The sequence below is a fragment of the Falco naumanni genome, chromosome 15 (assembly GCF_017639655.2).
Source record: "Falco naumanni isolate bFalNau1 chromosome 15, bFalNau1.pat, whole genome shotgun sequence".
Lineage (NCBI taxonomy): Eukaryota > Metazoa > Chordata > Aves > Falconiformes > Falconidae > Falco > Falco naumanni.
In genome coordinates this window covers 11,533,599-11,553,384 of record NC_054068.1, presented here as the reverse complement: position 1 = coordinate 11,553,384, position 19,786 = coordinate 11,533,599, and the positions used below count along the sequence as shown (strand labels likewise).

Sequence of the window (19,786 nt, the reverse complement as noted above, 5' to 3'; positions counted from 1 at the left end):
GAACACTCAAATTCAGCCACATCCAGAGCTCAGCAGCCCTGCAGAGCATCACAGATTTCCACAAAGCCCATTAAGCAACTCCGCAGCAGAGACAAGGGGCTCAAGTGCAGCTCAGTAACTTCAAATGGCAAATTGCTTTCCTTAACAACTCAACACAGAAAGGAAAATTATTGCAGGTCATTCATCTGACCATAGAACAAAAAAGGGATGGTAACAGTTAAACGCTGAAAGCTGGCCAAACTCTCCGAAGTGGAGTTGAGAAAACCATTTCTTGCTGTATTTCAGGTACACAACCACATCCATGACCTTTATTTTCAACCCTGCTGCCTTCAGTCTATGGCACGTAGACTCAGCAAAAGTGAAGTCCAACCAGAGCCTGCCAAGCAGGGCAAAGCTCTTCAAAACAATTTCAGCAGAAGTTATCTCATTTTTACTACCTCACTGATATCCTCTGCTGAAAGCTGCACTAAATTTCCCTGTGTATGTGTGAAGCCTGAATTGCATCTGACCACGCTGTACACCCTCTTCCCCAGAGAAGCCAGCAGAGCTCTCCCATTACGTCAGGCCAGGTGCCTTCTGCTAGCATCACAGTCCATGCTGGAATGGATGGTCTCCTGTTTTCTTGCCTGTAGCACAACACAGAGAAAACATGAGACTATGCAATTCCAGATCGTGGTACCTAAATACCTCTATGACCTTCCCCTGCCCAAACATGGAAAAAAGATAAATTAACACACTCAATCCCAAGAACAAGAAAGAAGATAACGTGATAACACTAGGCCAAGTCCTCAACAACCTATAAAGAACATTACTACACGATATTGTCTGCTTTTGTGTGTGTGAGGGACAGGCAAAGGAAGGAAAGGGGAGAGCAGGGGCCTGCTCTCCCAACAGTACCCCTCTTGCACAGCCATCCTGCTGGAGGAGCTGTTTGGTCTTAAAAGCACTAAAACGTTTTCATCTTTGCTGTCAAAGGTCCTTTCACATGAGGGCAGATGTGCCCAAAGCACAATTAATATAGGATTAGGCGCTTTAAGAGCTAAGCACATATCATGGATCCTTTTATTCTTTCTGAAATATGCTCTAATTACAATCCAATTCCCTTTAATACTGAATGAATTTCAAAAACTCATTTCTTGTAATACTGAAATCATTTCATTAACAGAGTGATAATGGTGCTATTCAAAGAATAGAGATGTGATTTTGTCCTTCTGCAGCAGCAATCCACAAAACACAATTCAAATCCTTTGAAGGATATTAAAGACATTACATGCTTGTAAATACAAACCAGATTTTAAAATTACAATATTTAAAGAGGAACAAAACATAACATACAAATTAATCACACAAGGAAAAATAAAAGCTTACATTTAGAGACTTAGTAGGGAGACCCAGTTAACAAGACCTCTTTTCTGCTCAAAATGCTATAGTTTTACAAGGTAGAAATACTAATTTTGTACTCCTCCACAAAACAGCAATGGCAAAGAGTAGGTCAAATGACAGAGAAGCTAAGGAGAAACTGACATGGTGAGAGCACAGCAGAGGTATCACTAAATTTAGCTAATGACATGTAGGTGATAAATTTTATTTGCTCCGACACAGACATCTTTTTCACCAAATGGACATTCTGTATGGAAACAAAGTTACAGCCTTGCTCTTCCCTAGAATGCTTGCAGGCATGCCTGTAAGGTACGACACTATGCACAAACATTTTGCAGAATAACATATTACACTGTTACGTATGTATAGTTACATTTTGGGAAGTAACTCTCAGTGTATTTTATAGACCCTTTACCTTAAATGATTATATAAACTATCTCCACTAGACAACAACTTTCAGTAACCTTCTAAAGAGCTTTAAAAATGAAATAATGAATGTTGTAAATGTCTTTCCATCATCAGCAATGCAGGGATAGCAGGGTTTATTTTTCCATATGACAACTGATCACATATTCATGGTTGCAATTCATATGAAACTGTGCAGCCGAGTAATAGTATTCACCTTTTGCAGTACTCCCTGATTAGCAGTAAAAAGACGTAAATAAATTAAGACGTGCTTCATATAATCCAGCTGTTGCCTGAACTTTGTTTCTGTTTTCTGAAAAAGGAACCTGATTGTTTCATCAAACGTTATGGACTTTGTTTTAAGAGCAAGAAGTGAGTTTTTACGTGACTGAGCTGAAGATAGTACAACTTTGCCAGGTAATGAGTTTTCCACTAGTAAAACTACTCATATCACTTTTTTGATTTCACTTTTTTGGGCTATGACTCATTGGAAATGTGTTCGTGCAGTTGGAAAAAAAAAAAAAAAAGTCCAACATTTCTATCAGAGACAGCCAACATCCTGGTATAACATGTCACAGGTAAGTGAAGGATTGCATATCCCTTTAATGGCAAATGTTGGCTTTTCACAACTGAAAAATGTACGTGTAGAATTACAGAAGCTATCAGTACTTTGTAGTTAAAATCCTGGTTCCACTGGAGTTAATGCAGATTCTGCCACTAGACTTCTTCACAACCAGGATTTCACTGTCTACACACTGCAAGAATCTTTATCCAAAAGTGCAATACAAAAGTATAAAGTCTGAAATAGTTGGATGGAATATCATTTAATCTGGCACTCCACATATATTGCAAATATCGCATCTTGAACTTTGCCTGGTCTTTTTCATTGGAGGACACGTGTGTTCAGGCAGTTTTACATTGGTGCTTGATGCTTTGCTGTGGGTTTTTAATGCAACCAACACAGATATGAAAGTTAAGCACCTCTTTTTCTTCTTGCTTCACGGGTTTCAAAGCTGCCTGTCATGTTTTATGCAATATTTCCCTGGAGGATGTATGTATTACTTATCATGCAGCCATTGGTATATATGCATGTAGATGTTACCTTTTAAATGCATACAACTTTGTTAGAGCTGGCATGTGTTTTGCCTTGCTTTTGACAACTCTGGTTGATTGTTGGATTTTTTTTTAAAGTGTGGAGGTACATCCTGGGTTTGGTGCTTTTTCTTTTTGCCAAAAACATCAGCTTGTTTAACTGACTGACAGTATGTGAAGATTGAGGGTAGTTTCAAAAACCTCACTGCTTTTTCCATTAACTTAAGTAAGCAAGCATTAGCCACCATCAACTCAAGTAGACCTGACGTGTGCACATGCACCCACCCTTGCAAATGTGCTGCTGCACAAGTGTTATCCCCACGGCTCTGTTGGGTCTTGACTAGCTTATTCACTATACTTGAGAGAGAAGAAAACTCCGCTTTCAGAAATATCAGGTTAATCATAATTAGAAATAACAGAAAAAGTATATACTTGCTATTTTTGAGATCTTATGGAGTACTGCATACATCCAAACAAAAATCCCAGAATTTTTAAAAAGCCTCAACTTCGAAACAGCCTAAAAAGCCATTAAAAAGCTATAGATAGTCTCTCTGACAAACTCTAAGAACCACTCTGACAATGGTAGTTGTGTCTTACGATCATCTTTGGTCCAGTTTCTACTGTTATCTAATGCACACTAATAATTACAATCAGATCTGTGCTATGAATCTAAATTGAATCAAATTAAGTAGTTTAATTTCAACAGTTTTCCTAATTTAAGTGGATTTATGGAATAAAGGCACTTAAAGCAGGTGGGATAGAAACTATCTGTAATGACTTCCCTCACACTTCTTGGTTCTTTTCAGGTCTTCCTCATCAGCAGAATACAATGTATCCATACACATTCAGCAGAGTGTGATTTTCATTTGTGAATAGAAGTAAAAAAGTAATCTCTTAATTTGAATCCTTGTCATCAGCTCTTCTTGAGTTATAACAAGTACTTATAAGATACCCACATTTTTTATTTCTCAGCTATTCATTCCCAAAACCAAGACACTTCCAGATCAAAAAGGTTCAATTTCTAAATAAAAATCCAATCGAGTATCTTGGCCTGTATCTAACAAAGCAGGTAAAAACTGTAATTACATAAAATGCAGAAGTATGAAGAAATGAAAGAGAGAGAGGGAACAAAAAGGGGCAAGAATATCTGAGAAAAAATGCTATTAAAAACTTAAGCCAAAGTTTCTATAACACTGCCTACACATTCCTCCTTGGCATCTTCTGACAGTCCCTCTACCCCAGTCCCGCAGCCTTAGCGAGTACAGTGAAGCACTGCAGAATGAGACATGCACATCACTTTGGGATGCAGGAACAGTAACTCATGCCAAGGTTTCTGATGAAGCAAAACCAAAACCACCAAATAACCCTGTACATTATTCCCAGACACTGGAGACATGTCAAGAACAACATCCCCTGGATACCAGTAGTTTGGGAACCAGATTTTTAGACCACGTTATCAGGGAGATCTGCTGTCAGAAATGCAACTTGCTTTGTGAAGTATCCAACGTTCAGAACAGTTGAGGACACCCATGGGTCAATATTTCATTAGGTACTTACATTGAAAATATTTTATTATTTTTTTTCCCCACAATGGATCACTCACAGGTTTGAGGATGTTTTAGACCCACAATAACGTCCTCATGCACCTTTGACAAAGTTGCCTCCTGATAAAAAGGAGCTTTCATACACTTCAAAAATAGTATTCTTTGAACGCATTCCTTGAGACTTGCCTTGAAATGCAAGCAGGTGGTTTTGAACTATAAATTGGAAACCACAGCAGCTTAAGGGAGTTCTGTATAGAACTTGGAGAATTTTCTGTAGGTTTGGGTTTGGTTTTTTTTTTTTAACTACTACAGTTGGAAGACATAGGTGAGTATCTGTTAGTTCTCTGTGCACTGAATTACTTTTGAATTGAAAAACTAGAATGTGCCCTTACGCTTTTCTATGGTCTAAATATCAAGCATAGCCACAAGAGAGGCTAAAACCCAAAACTTTTTTTAAAGAATCCATGAAAAGCCAAATTTTCTAAAGCTGATCCCTCTATACCAGGACTGAAAGCCATGGTTTTGATCATTTAAGACATATAAATACCTTCACTTGAGAAAGCTATAAAACTCAAATAACAGAATTGTTAAGCCACAGTAAATATAATTTGTCCATGTTATCTGACATATCTATACTTAGCATCAAACTAGGCTGGAAGAACCATGCACACAGGAAAGTGGAGGTGTCAGTAACAACCCATACTGACACAGAGGAGGTGTCAGTAACAACCCATCAGTGGATATACAAGCAAGGTGAGCAATGCTCCCTTTAATCCCACACTAGTGAGTTCTTAAATACAGAGCATTTTTCTTTGTTAATGAATTTACTTTGGTAATGTCATTTATTTTCCATGGGCAACCAGATGCTTTAAGGCTTAGTTTATCTAATCCTGTTTTCATTTAGTTCATAATACAACACTGCAGTATTGCCAAACACGTCTGAGGTTGTTTTAATACAAAAAAAAGTCAGTGCTTCATTGCAAAAGAGTGAAGAAAGAAAAGGAGTGGAGGTGAGTAGGAGAAATAATCCAGTTTACTATTAATGAAGAAACAGTGGATAACAAACTTGCACCAGAACAAGAAAATTAGCACTATGAGCAGATGAGCAAAGGTCTTTCTACACCTCAGAGACAATATTATTAAAGATTTACAAAGCAATGTTATTATTTAAGCAGCCTACATGACTGGAAATTGTTTAGAACATAATTTAGTGCTCCATGAAAAACAGGGAAAAAATCTACTTCTATGCATTGACTTCTTAAACCTAATTGTTTACACTACTTCTAATGAAAATTTTAGAGATTCAAACCACTGGCTGGGTTATTCTGCATGCTCAGTAAGCTTCAACAGCTCTGCTCCATATCAAGCAGAAGTACTGAAAGCAGCTACGCTTTGAAGCATCTCCGTTTAAAATTGTCCTAATTTGTATCACACATAAGCAGAAATGCTCTGTTGTTTTCTGAAAAATGTTGATCCTTCTGAATTCCAACATCTAGATTCTGCTGTCATTTTTGGTGTGTTTTCTTTAACTAAGTTAATTTTATTTATATGCAGCAAATTCTAGTTAATAATAGGTTCCTAGAAGAGAAAAATGTTATTTGAGTTCAGCAGGGATAAAAGGGCTGTAACTTTAACAAGCAAGTATGACATATGGAACTGGCAGCATATTAACGTGGCTACAGTGCAGAACATCTATTATGAAATAAGGAAAAGCTGTGTAGAAGCAACATAGAAGTGAGTGGTCCCACCTTTGTAATCAAAAATTCATGTTGGTATTTCTAAATGTCCTACTTTTATGTCCTAAAATGGATGACAAGCCAGAGCCCAGGGCAGGAACAGCGGTTAAGATTACCCCAAAATGCAGATATATTTTAAAAACACAGGATGATGAGATCAGAAGGAATGCCATTCCTTCAGGAAACAAAGTCCACCAAGGCAAAGCCATTTCACCAGCCATTAACGCTACCTGGAAACCAGAGACACGTTAAACAAAGTCCGTAAATAATACAAAACTCAGTACTGTCACATGTCACACATGATTTGCAATGATTAAAGGCAATTGATAATCTCAGTTCAAAAAAGGGAGTTTAGGTGAGGGGTAATTAGCATTTTAATTGCGTAATTGGGATCTATAAATTACCTGTCTTATGTAAAGAAGAACTGAAGAGGTTATATGACATTACCTATTGCATCTTTTTGGCTAAGCTACACAGGTCGGTGAATTTAGAGAATCTGGAACTACATTTTCCTCACACACATAAATATATTTTCTTTTTGTTTTTTTAATTTCATGGCTGTCCTTGCATAACCACAGGTAACAATTCCACATAAAGTAAGTTCTCCCCCATCATTTTGCAAACCTAAAATTTGTGAATAATTTTTGGGACAGAACAAAAAACAACGTGACTCTAAGATACCGCAGTAGTTTAAGAATGCCTGTAGAATTACCTCCCCTTCTCCCACCTAAATAGATTGATCTAAGTTTCTTCTAACAGCTTGGTTTGAGTTTAAATCCCTTCTTTTTCCCTCCAGTATGAGGAAAGGGCAAGAGTTTTAACAGATGCAGTTTTAAAGCGCATATACCCGCTCTCACTTGATTCATCTTTCATCTAATTCTATGCTGGTGCAACATTTCTCTACCTCACTCTGAAAATTCATCAAATTAGCATTTTCACTGAAGTTCAGCTAACCCATTTAATTACCAACGTTCAAATGCAAACAATGATTATGTGAGTCTATAGCCTTATACTCAGCTGTTCCAGAAGCTTAGCAAGACAACTGAACAGGTACCCTAGAGATAGAACAGTTGCCAGAATGCTCTGTAAATACACCTTTTCAATAAGTTAATCTTTAAATTAAAACTCAAGAAGCCTTTTAAGAAAGCCTTCAAGTATGGTTGTCAAATTATTATTTGCCTGAAACTTTTAGCTCTACTCAGAAAATTCAGCTATTGTTTGTCAAGAGTTGTTTGATTCATCTGCATAAACCCCGGCTGACTTATGGATTCAAATATTATGACTACTGAACTATTGAAATCCTCATTACAGTTACTGTTTCATAGCAATTAAGCTGATTAAGATATTCATAGTGCAAACCTGCAAAGATTTTAATGTTAATTCTGACAAACTTGCAAGTCAAGGTCTACCTCACTTTCTGGGGTTTTTTCATATGCAGAAGCTCAACCGGCAGGAAGCATGTGCTCTGCCAGCAGAGGAACATGCCCCGTCCAGAGCTGCTACGGCTGCCAAGGGGCTGATACAGAGATTACAAACAAGGTTTACCCAAGGGATTGCATCGGAGCTCCAGCAGTCAAAGAACCACTATTAAGTAACAGACAGAAAAAGCACAAATAGTACAAAAGATTGCCATCACAGATTCCAGCAATAATTAGACCACTACAAATAATTAGATGTCATTGATTTGAATAACTGTCCCTGCAGCTGACAGAGGTAACAGCCCCTGTGTGTAATCCTGGAGTCTACAGCAAGTCCAGCAGTCAGCCTTCAGCTGCCCTCCAGCTGGGTGGTTCCATCCTGGCGTCAGGGATAACGCAGTCCTACAGCATGCGTGTTAAAGGAGGGAACTTGTTCGTCTTCCGCACTGTGATAACATCACCTTCTGCATGTTGCTTCATGTTCCTCCCTGCCTGCCACTCTGGCACTTCCCACCTGTTGTATTTAGGTAGCTAACAGAGCAGTGGGATGTCCTCCTGCACAGCAACATGAAAGCTATAAAACCTCGAATCCAGGATTTATTTTCATCCACTTTCTACAGCTGAAGGATTTTTAAGCAATTTTCTAATCTTCACCAAATACATAAACGACAAACAGATCCCACTGCCACACTACAAAACAACGATCATTAAGAAGTCTCCGTTTTATTTCTTCATCAATTCTAAAGTCCACTTGGAGTAACGTCCATTACTAAGAAGGCAGAATTAAGGTCTGCACTGGTCTAAATTTCATACTTAATCTAATATTACGGAAAGAGATGGCATGATTTTTTTCTTAGACTCACTGCTCCATTTCCAGCTCTAATAATTCCAGATCTCAACTGGCATATTTTAAATTAAATTTTTTGTAGTTTAAACCTATTTATCAACAGCTAATTAATGAGGTCTAAATCCTTTGATGACAGAATGATTAAACTGCATTTTAACTAATCCATCTTTAATTAAAATGCTGCCAGCAAACCATTTCTGGATGTGTAAAAAGGACACATTTATAGATGCTCACTCTTTAACTATGCATTATGTAAAGCCAATAATTAGAAGAACTCATGATTTCAATTATATTTTAATTGCCATTACATATAAAACATGCTTTAATAGATGTAATGCAATACATTTTCTTTCTTTACAACTCACTAATCATTCCTATTGGGGTGACAACCAAATAAAAGGTTTAATGTATGCGCTAGTACAGGAATCTTGTTTTAGCTTTGAGCCAATTCTCTCTCCATTTCTTCTTTGCAGCAGAAAGGTGCTTAATTATCTCCAAACCTAAACCACAAATGAATCCCTATAAATCCCTGTTAAAACTCTAAAAGGAGATCAGCGGTAACTGACCATAATAAAGAGAAATGCTTTATTCTTATTATTACACTTGGATATCTTTTAGTTTCTTCAGCTCAAACCACAAGGCTCCTAAAAAACTTGCTAGTTAAGGGAAAAAAAAATAAAAGGTGACATCTGTACAGTTTTTCCTACTTCTTCCTTTTTTAGGAAACAACATGAGCCCAGAGATGCTTTAATTATTGCAGAAGCCATCCATTTTCATTTATTTAGGATACCCATTTGCCTTCGTCTGGGAGGGGAGGGTGGTAGATGAACAAATGTGATGATTGCGGCCAACCCATTATCTGCATTAATAGGAGGCTGACGCAAATATGGAAGTGATGGAAGTTTAACTGTTCTTTACTATGGTTAAGTCAGTTTTCAATGCAAACATGGAACAAATTGTTTCTTTCTGAATCACAGGGAGTATAGATAGCTGGTTGTGAATACTCGATATCCTGTAGCAATTCAACCTTTAAAACTGCATGTTATTACAATAGATTTTTTTGCTGAGACAACCTAAAATGTGATAAATTACAGTTATTAAATATGTTTCTAAACTCTGCATGTTCCCATTCATTACACAACACAGTAAATTCAGTCTTAGGGTTTCACTGCTTTCAGTGATCTGAATCTGACATGAGGAAACTAATAAGGTTATAGAAGAAGCCTGTTTAATTTACCCATTAAACTGTATTTTACAAATATTTAAAAAGGTGTATTACGCTATTTCTACTGACTCATATATGTTAAATTTAATTTTCATTATCTGATTTCTACTTTTTGGATATATTGGGTATGAAACTGCTGGTATTTCAGTTTATATCAAGTCTTCTCTAAAACATATTTAGCACTTAACACACACTGATAGTTAAGATGCTTTCACATCACTGGCACCTATGATGAAGTCACCGAACACACACGTGGATACCAAAACATCCACACAACAAGACTTAAACTGCTGCAAAGTTTGATTTACATACTCTCCTCTCATTTCCCTTTTCATCTACTCCTGCTTATAGAGCAAGCTCTTGGGGGCAGGAAATATATTTTACTACCTTATAACATGCACTGTCCATTTATATTCTGATTCAATAACAAGAACAGCAGCTTATTATGAAGAGTATACGAACTGTATCTCCTCAAGAGAGTGTATCTGAAAGGTCATTGTGAATATTTAGGTATTCATACTTAACAGACGTCAAGAACAAATGCTGATGTGGCAAGATGCTTTATCAAGGTTTATCGAGAACACTCCTTACTTTTTAAAAGATTACAGTAGATCTACCTGGTTGAAAAAAACCCCACTCTTAAATTTATTATGTATGGCACCCAACTGCTATTCCCACCATGTCAGGAATCCTGTAGTGCCAACGCAAGTGACAAGCAGTCAAATGAGAATGTATCTCCTTGCATCACCCGTCCCCCCAACCAGGTTACTGTTTTTACTGTCTCTTATTGTGTCTCTTCATATGAGGCCAAGGACAAATATGTTTAAGGACTGCATACCCATTAATATTAAATGAAAAGAAATAATCCAGAAGAAGAAACATTTTAGCTGTTAGAAGTGCTGGGGAAGGACAGTAATAAGGCCAGCACCAGGAATAACATTATGATAGAAGCTAATCAGACATGTACTGACGGCTTGTCCTACTTTCAATTTAATTTACTGGTTTATTTAAATGCTAACTATAGTTACTGCTTTTGTTTTAAGATGGCACTATGGCCAATAAATGCTATGATATCCTTCTCTGTCCACAGAGACTTTCTACCAAAGCAAGGACACAGCACACAAATGCCAGCTGCCTACCTGTTTTCATGTACGAGTCCAGTACACCACAGTAATGTGGAAAGGGATAACATTTTCTTGGGGAGATACTTTTTTTGGAAGAGCTCATGGCAGACAATTTTACACCCCAGAAGGCAGAACCCCGCAACCTCACCTGGATCTCCCACATGCTTTCTTAAGTAATGCAGTGCATTTCTGCTTCCCTGGTGGAGAACACTAAACTACATATAGAAAACCTGCTGAAGTATTTCAGAATCATCTAGTCAGTTCCAGAACACTATGAAACTTTTCTTAAAATTGCATTTTCCCTGCCCCCAGAAGCCTAGAGTAAGATGGTGTGTTTGCCTGGGTCTGCTCCAACATACTGTATCATCAAAAGGAAAGAAAAGTTTTCCTGGCTTGTGCAAATAAGTGACAGATCAGAGATGTCCTTCTCTAATCTTTCTGACCATATTTCAAGAGTTCTGCTCATATAAAACGAGTGAATAGCTGCCCAGAGGACTACACCATTTACCACAAATTACTTCTTTATGGAAGAATCAATTTTACAGTCTCCCGAATTTCAAACACTTGCCTCTTCAATCCAATGGAATTACTCTTTTGAGAGCCAAGCCAGAGATAGATGACTCCAAAGATCTACTCTTGGGGCTAGGAACTATCTGTTATAAAAATCTAGAGAGGACTTATAAGTCTTTGAAAAAGACTCCAAGTAAAGAAAACATGTATCAACACTTTAACATCATATGGCTAAAAGTGTCCATATTAATTGGTTGAGTCTCCAACAATCCTCTGTCCCAACAGACCAGAAAGCTAAATTCAAGACAACCTAACACAACAGAACCAGAAAGCATTTTCAAGAGACAGAGGAGGCTATGCTCCCCTGCACACAGTCCTGAAAACTCCAACGTGTGCGATTTTCTGCTCATGCAGGGCAAGTTTTGCAAAGGTGAACTCGTGAAAATAAAACATGTTAACTAGCTTCATCTCCCAAGATGACAATATGCAACTTTCAAAACAAATATCATTGCAAGACACGGGTTACAAAATGAAATGCGTTCAGCAGAGATGATTCCAACAGCTCTCAAGCTCTTGCAGGCTCAAGAAGAAATCCATAACACTGATTGTGGTTCTTCTGCAGTCTACACTGCACGGTACAAATCATCATTCAGGTGAAAGGAAAGGGGAAAATACACCCTCAACAGAACTTTCAACAATTCAAGCTGTCATGCATGGCTTGACAAATCCACTTGCCTGCTCATAACTGACACAAAGAAAATTGTCCAGCTCTGTGCTCATCAGTTTCTGTAGTTCTACTGCTTTTATTAGAATGAATTAAAACCATAAGGATTAGAAAGATGATATCAAAGAACTATAAATGAGCCTAACATTTCACTGCATGCTTAAAATTGTGAGGATGTTTTGGTTACTCTGCTCCTGGCACTGCTGAGCCTCCACTAGCTGCAAATAAAAGAATTCCAGTAGTTGGCCAACAATATAAATTTTACATCTGTCAAAAAAAATTAAAGGAAAAGTTTTGTCCTGATGCTGCATATATATACTTACGGCTTGAAACTGCTCATGTCAAGATATGAAACTGCGTAGCAAAGCCCTGTCTGTCAGGAGGCACAGTAATGCTCTTGCACCAAAATGACATCATCTGTTCTCTCTATACATAAGATTTGTTACCCACCAACCATGCCTCCTTCTCCCTACAGGAAGATGAAGGCATACAGAAAAACAGGACAATATGCAGAGGCATCACTTGCAGGACCAACAGCTCCCAGACTAACAAAAGGTCTTCTGTGCTTCCTGCTGATGTAGATGAACAAGCAAACACATCCCTGAAGACAGTGGATAGAGATATACATAGTCACACTGCCTTAAATCAGAGTCTAATGCCACATCCAAGCAGCAGTGGACAGATCTACAGAAATTCTCAACACATTTCTTGCCTTCAAAAATCTCTGCAACAGGGATGTGAGTAGTTCCAACAGTCCAGGATACCTAAAAGACCCAGGCACTAGTTCTACCATGAATATAGAAAGTGTTTAAAATACTTCTGTATTCAGCTGGCACGTACCTTTTCACTAGTACGTTATACCTTTCATCTCCCTCTGGAGATGCCACTTCCACTGGATTCAGTAAACTTGTGAGATAAATAGAAACATGGGCTTTATTTGCCATTCCTCACTGACAAAGCAAGTATCAAGCGACATTGGTGCTGAAACTCCATAAGCAGGCTATAGGAGCAGCCACTCTTACCATCAGGTTTGACAGGTCTCCACAAACACAAGGCAAAAAGATGTGGCTCATGCCCCAAGTGCCAGCCAGAGGACCAAGACCTTGTGGGATGTTAGAAGACACGGCACATCAGGGATCAGCGAGGGCTGCTGAATTCTCTGAATTCAGGGTAAAGTTCAGGAAACATTGACCACTGGTTCACTCAGACACATGTGGTTTTTACACTTAACTTACCCAAGTCCTTACTTAAAAAAGTCTTTATCAAAATAAGCTGGTTTTCCATTCATAAAAGCTGATTTTGTAAACAGGCAGAATTCACCATTTCACTTGTTTGTTGTTTATATCTTACCTATGTATCTCAGTTCCTATTCACGTTTGGCTTCACCATACAGCCACTAAACATGTGGGGGCTTTTCCTTTAAGCACCCAAGTACCCCCAACAGTACCTCTACACTCTTTAAAGCAGGGGTCCTCAAACTTTTTAAACAAGGGCCGGCACGCAGATGAAGTGGCAGGAGGTCATTTGCGGCTGCTTGGTTCCCCCCCTCCCAACCCCTGGCAGGGGTGGGGGGTGTGTGTGTGTGTGCGGCAGGGGTGTCTGTAAATACCGGGGGCCGGATTGAGGACCCTGCTTTAAAGGATTGCCTGTATTTACCAAAAAGGCTATTCTTGGATAATTCAGTGTGTATCCATGCTTATTTCTCAAGGAAAAACTGCTCCTTGCCATCTCTTCCCAAATGGAGCTGACATTAGAAGACCTCAGCTGTGATTTTCTACAAAGACACAGAAGTGCCATAGAGAGAGATTTAAAAAACATTACCTTGGACTGGATTCAATCCCCTTGAGGTAATTAAGCCTTTGCTCTCATGTATATATAAAAATCTCATTAACTGTTTCTGAGAGTTTCACTACACAGAGGACATGTTCAGTTGTTTGTGAACTCTCTTGGCTAAATTATTTCCAGATCACAAGTCCTGTATTCTCCAGCTTTCACCTAAATTCCTTCTTCCTAAGCTTACGACCTCCTCTTGTCTGTATTAAAGAATAAAATAAAATTAATAAGCTCAGCTGATCAAATGATCCAGATCTTAAAGCTCAACCTTCCCATCATTTTGATGGCCTACTAATGCTTAAAGTTCTACATCTATATGATTTATTGGAATCTAGAAATTGCTTCCAAGAGGTCAAATACCATCAGATTTAATATCACCTCCTTTTTAACCCCACTTGTAAAAAAGAACAAGTGTTAGAAGATGATTTGTTTCTGACAAATACTTCTGTCAGCCAGGTTTTAACCCATTTAATGTGTACCCTATCAATACTGTACACAACTAATCAGAATGTTGTGTGATAAGAAGTCAAATGCATTACTGAAGGCTAAATATATTACAGCCATGGAGTTAACTTTATCAGCCAAACAATCTAATGTAAAAAATTAAATCCAGGTTTCTTTAATAAGACAACCTTCATAACACCATATTAACTCTGATTAAATACTTGTCCTCCACTACTGGAGCCTCATATCAGCACAGTCATAGTTGCCAACCTGGCATCTCCCATGGAACCCAGGCTGCACCTACTGGTTGTTCCCTTTCTTCCTGCCCCAAGCGTAAACCAGAACTAGATGATCTGCTAAAATTTAAATCACTTTTTAGATCTTCTATGTTGTTGCGCACATATATTGATATTAAAATAGTTACGAAACAGTAACAGCAAACAAAGATCATTCATTTTCTCATGAAATGAACGTACAGTTTCTCACTTTTAATACTACATCCACTGGAGAAGAAATGGAAATGTTAAATGAGATTAGTCTACGAAACAGAAGCATTAAATGAGATAATTGACATCATGGATTCATTTAATAATGAAATGATTTTTATATTGAAGAAAATAAATGTGACATATTAAAGCAATTGATAGCTAAAAAGCTAACTTTAATTCTTCATTTTTCAAGTACATTTTAAGCTGAATTTTTTAAAGGACTACTTATGTAACTAGAGATATCAGTTGGCTGGTAATTCCACCAAATGAATGACTTTTCCCCTTCTTTTTGGAGCTCAGTTACTTTTATTTGTCCCCAAGTATTCAGCAGAAACCAGTTACATCAATAAAAAAATGTCAATTTTGATCTGCCTCATGAGATGCAACAACTCCAGATAGATTTTTCAGTCAGAAGACAGGGTGACTAGAACAGCTATTATTAACGACCATTAGAGAGAGTGGCAGGACCAGAAGACAGCTCTCTGGATTTAGGCTGGATTAAGCGGATACTGTACGCAGACAGACCTTCAAGCACTGTAAATAACTTTTAAACTCTATATTGTGGTTGAACTCTCCCTGCTGTCAGAATTGGTTAGGTCACATCATATGAGATAGTTTATAGCAAAGTGACAAGCACTTCGCTGAATGGCAAACTGCATATGGCTTATCATAATAAATTAAAATTACTTGATACAGGTACTTGAGCAAAGGTCTACAAGAATGTGTGAGGTAAAGGAGACTGTTTGACATAGAACTAATCAGAAAATCACTATAGGAAAGAAGAAAATAGCAGCTTCGCTAGAGGTATCCCTGGCTTTTAAATAACATTTTCAGCTTCTACCCTGCGCTATGAAATCATTTTTTGGTTTTATGCCATCAGTACTTAAAATGGACTATTTGAATAGAAGTAATTTTTAGCTGGGCAGATGCTGAAGTTTCATGACAGATAAAGCATCATGGGTAAATACCCAGTTTTCATGAGCCAAGGACATCGGTATTATTCATATTAAGAAAGGAATCAAAGCAAACCTTTACAACTAAGATGTTACACAGTGTTATACTGTTTAACAAAATGCATAGTCATCATGATAGCACTTCCCTTTTCCTTTCACACTTGTTTCATTTTGTTTCTGACATATTTGCCACCATCCACCTCAAAAAAACCCACCAAACCAAACCAAACTCAATTCCATGAGATATAGAATAATGTAAAACTCAAAAAGGACTCCAAACCCAAATAAGTTTAACCCAGAACAGCCATTGGAGAAGGGCTCAAGTGATCACCGACATGCTGCCGTTTCTTCTTTATTATTAATATGTTCTAAGTCCCCCTTATTGCTCTCTGAAGCTCCACATTTCTACTCTGTAGCACTGCAGCATTCGTAACAGAAGAAACAATGGGCAAATCACTTTTACCCAAGTATTTTGTGCTTTTTTATGATAATCACCTCTACAAACTTCAAGAGAGACTTGAAGCAGCAAACTTTATGCAGTGTTCTCCTAGTGCCAGAATCCTGCCTGGGCCAAAAGGCAGGAGCGGTTCTTCCCGAGGACCTGCCTTTGCCCCTGAGTCTCCCCACGCTCACCCCACCAAATTGGTGACCTGTGTGGTGAACCTATGCTGTTGCTTGCCGGTTTCTTTAACATGATACTAGGGAAGAGGACAGCAAGCAGACTGCACAAACTCCTGCCACTCCTTTTCAACAGGAGCATCTCTTTGTGCCCCGCCTGGGTTATTAGTAAGGCTTTTAGATCATAGCTAGCTGAGAACATTGCAGAAAGCATCTAAATATTTTGGAAATTGAAGCCCGCATCTGCCAAATACTAAAGCACTGATCATACTCTATGCAAAAACATATAGTTGCCTTTAAAAGCTTAAATTCTACTGAAAAGGCACTATAGAAGTGGGACTACAGCACTTTTCAAAATTGAAACCAAGGTTTTTCCTTACATTAGCAGCAGCTCCTTTGATAATCTAAGCTGAAAGGAATCCAATATATTTTTCACTCTCTAGCCTTACTTTTAATTCTCTGTTAGCTTGGGTAACGAAAACAGATGAATCCATTTCACTTGCAGCTTCTTGTGTACCAGGTGAGCTTGCCAGCCCCCAACACAGCCCAAGCCTGCCTTTGGGAAAGCACAGCTCCTCTGGCAAGCGAATTGGATTATTTCTACCAGTCTTCATTAGAACAGATGGGAAAGGAGAGGCTTAGGGATAACGTTTAACAATTGCAGTGGCTCTGTGGGAAGAATACAGATGTTTAATTTCTCTTTTTGAAATTCTAATAATCACAACTGAAAACGGACACCTTTGTTAAAATGCATACAATATGGAAATAAACTACAGTTCTCCAATCTATTTTGTTTACTTTCCTTTAAAATAATCAATGCAATAAAAGCTCTTTAAATTGCTACAAGTCATCTTTCCCAAGTGTACGATCATTCAGATTTTCATCTTCTTGATCACTGCTAGTCAAAACAAGACCAAGATGTACAAAGCTCACCTGCAGCTAAAAGAAAAAGTGAATTTTTTTCCTTTGTACTACTGTTTTTATAATACCTTTTACCATATTTCTTGAGTGAGTTTTCTACATTGTCTTTAAAAACTCCTTTATAAATACTCCAAGCTTTTTGAGAAGAATAAGTTTCACCTATTCATTCCAGCTGCTTCCAGTACTTGCAGCAATTACCACACTAGCGCGAACAGCAATTTAGAGACTACGCAGACTCATGTTCCTACTCCATCATTTACCAGCAGTTTAATTTTGTTCTCCTTATATTCTCTAACTGTGTTAAGAATCTTTAAAAACAAGTCTACCGCTTCTTTAATTAGTAATTTCCTGAGTTGTATTTTGCTTTTATTTCATCTCTTAATGACAAAGAACAAAAAACCCCACCTTGTAATAAAAGCAAATCTGATTAGCTTAACAGAAAACTGGAATTCAACCTTAATATACTGAATGAGCATAACTGCAGAAGCTGTATATTGCATTTGAAAGGGAAATGGGCCTTAAGGGTGGTTTTTGGGGCACGTTTTAAGTATTATCAGAGAGGAGCAAGAGATCCAGCCGAGGCTGGCCATTTGCTGTTATAGGTACCTTACAGACAATTGGAGCTTCTGCTCTGTTTCCAGAGAAAAGAGAAATAACAAAAGGAAAAATGTAAGGTGATCAAAGAGACTTGTTTAGCATCTCCTGGCAGAACTCTGTATGGAAACACGTTTTCAACTTCTGGTCCAAGCCTTAGCCCCTGGATACGCTGATCCTTGTCCCAGCTGGTCAAGTTGGCAGTGTTTCAGCTGGCAGCTTTCTTGACTTCTGTTATTAGATGAGCATGTATTCTAGTTTTCTGTTCTGTTCTCATACAACAACTGTTGTGCAAGGCAAGTTCATCTACCCCATTAATGAATTACACATATTAAGAGTATTAAAACCCAAAATATTTTCATACTGCAGGATGTATAAGCTATGCATTGTCACACTGCCACTTAGTGATGCTTTGCTGCACTCACACCCAGACAACAATAATCTTTAGCCTCAGAGAAAATCAGACGTTCAAGTGAAAATGTAATTCATTTACCAAGGATTCTCATGTGCAGTAAATCCTTAAATAGGGAATACCTAGACTTCACAGAAAAATAATCTGATAGTCTCCTAGCTGAAAAAAGATAAAGTATACAACACACTATGAACTACCTATTTTTATTCAGAATAAAGATAATTATAGAAGCCATATACAGCTTCTGAGTTTGCCATCTACAACTACCAAACTATGGCCTCTCTATGAAATCTTCTTTGAATAAAAAGAAGGAATAAACACACACACACCTCCAATCAACAAATAACATCTTACCAATGTGATTAAATCCTAATGGCTTCTCACACTCTCAAAAGTAAAACGCTATCTTTTTCCTTCCCATTTCCTACTCTCATTTTCTAAAAACCTTGTTAACATGAGGGATCTGGTTTTGTTTTTACAAGATCTTGATTTACTCTCCATTGAACTTTTCCAATAACAGTGAGTTCACATAAAATTTATCTGTGTAGATTCTTTGTCGGCTAAAGATTATATCTATATTTTCTTGTACTTGCTATTAGGTTTAGTAGCTTTATGAGCATTCCTCTTCCGTAATCCCTTTGGACCTCTGTATCTTCCCACAAAGTCTCTTTGCAATCCTGCACTCTGACTTAAAGCAGCATTTGCCTTCTCTAATCTCTCTGAAAATCAAGACCTTTGAATGTGATTACAGGTACTGGTTTTTATATTGCCTCGACTTCTATGACAAGAGATCAGAACTACACACCGAATCTCACTAAATCTTTGTGTGCTGCTGAGGCGTCTTCCTGCAATTTACTGTTCCCGCTTGTATCTACTTACACTGAAAGCTGGGGTGTGCTGCCTGGTTCTTCTCATTTCAGTGGTCCTCACCACTGGTCTGCAAGAAACAACCCAGCATTCACGGGCTTTATATGGCACAGAAACGTTTCTTGCAGACTATGGAACTCTGTAACAAACCCTTGTGTAGGAGTGAAGTATCGTGGCAATGGCCAGACCGACTGGCATTTTCCCTTTCACCTCTGCAGATAACAGATGTTTAAGAGTTTGTTTGACAGTCCTCTGCCAGCCTCTTACATGTAGATCAGGAGGGATAAATGGGAATAACTGATCTTGCCAAGAAAAATCTGGCAAAGTTCATGTGTCTTCTCGCCCCAAAACTGTGTAGGACTGGGACTGCAAGAACCTTCGGGAGCTGCTAATAACCCCACAGGGCACTGCATTCCAATGGCTTTTTGACAGAGATATGTTTCATACATGTAATGACAACTCCTGAAGCTGCTAAAGCCTCTGAAACATTGTGCTCCATCAGGGCTTATTTAAAGCAATTTTAAATACTATATAGGTAAGATGCATGTGTGTGTGCATACATCCCCTATAAACTGAAATACATACAAATAATATTTTAAACATACATAGAACCTGGTTAAAGTGCTTGAACTTTCTTCTCTCACCCATGCA

At 38.0% G+C, this 19,786-nt stretch overlaps 1 protein-coding gene across 1 annotated transcript in view; it reads right to left on the bottom strand.

Annotated features, from left to right (window-relative positions):
* Nucleotides 1-19,786, bottom strand: part of PEPD (peptidase D) — a 141,161-nt gene that overhangs the window by 62,564 nt on the left and 58,811 nt on the right. The window lies entirely within an intron of this gene.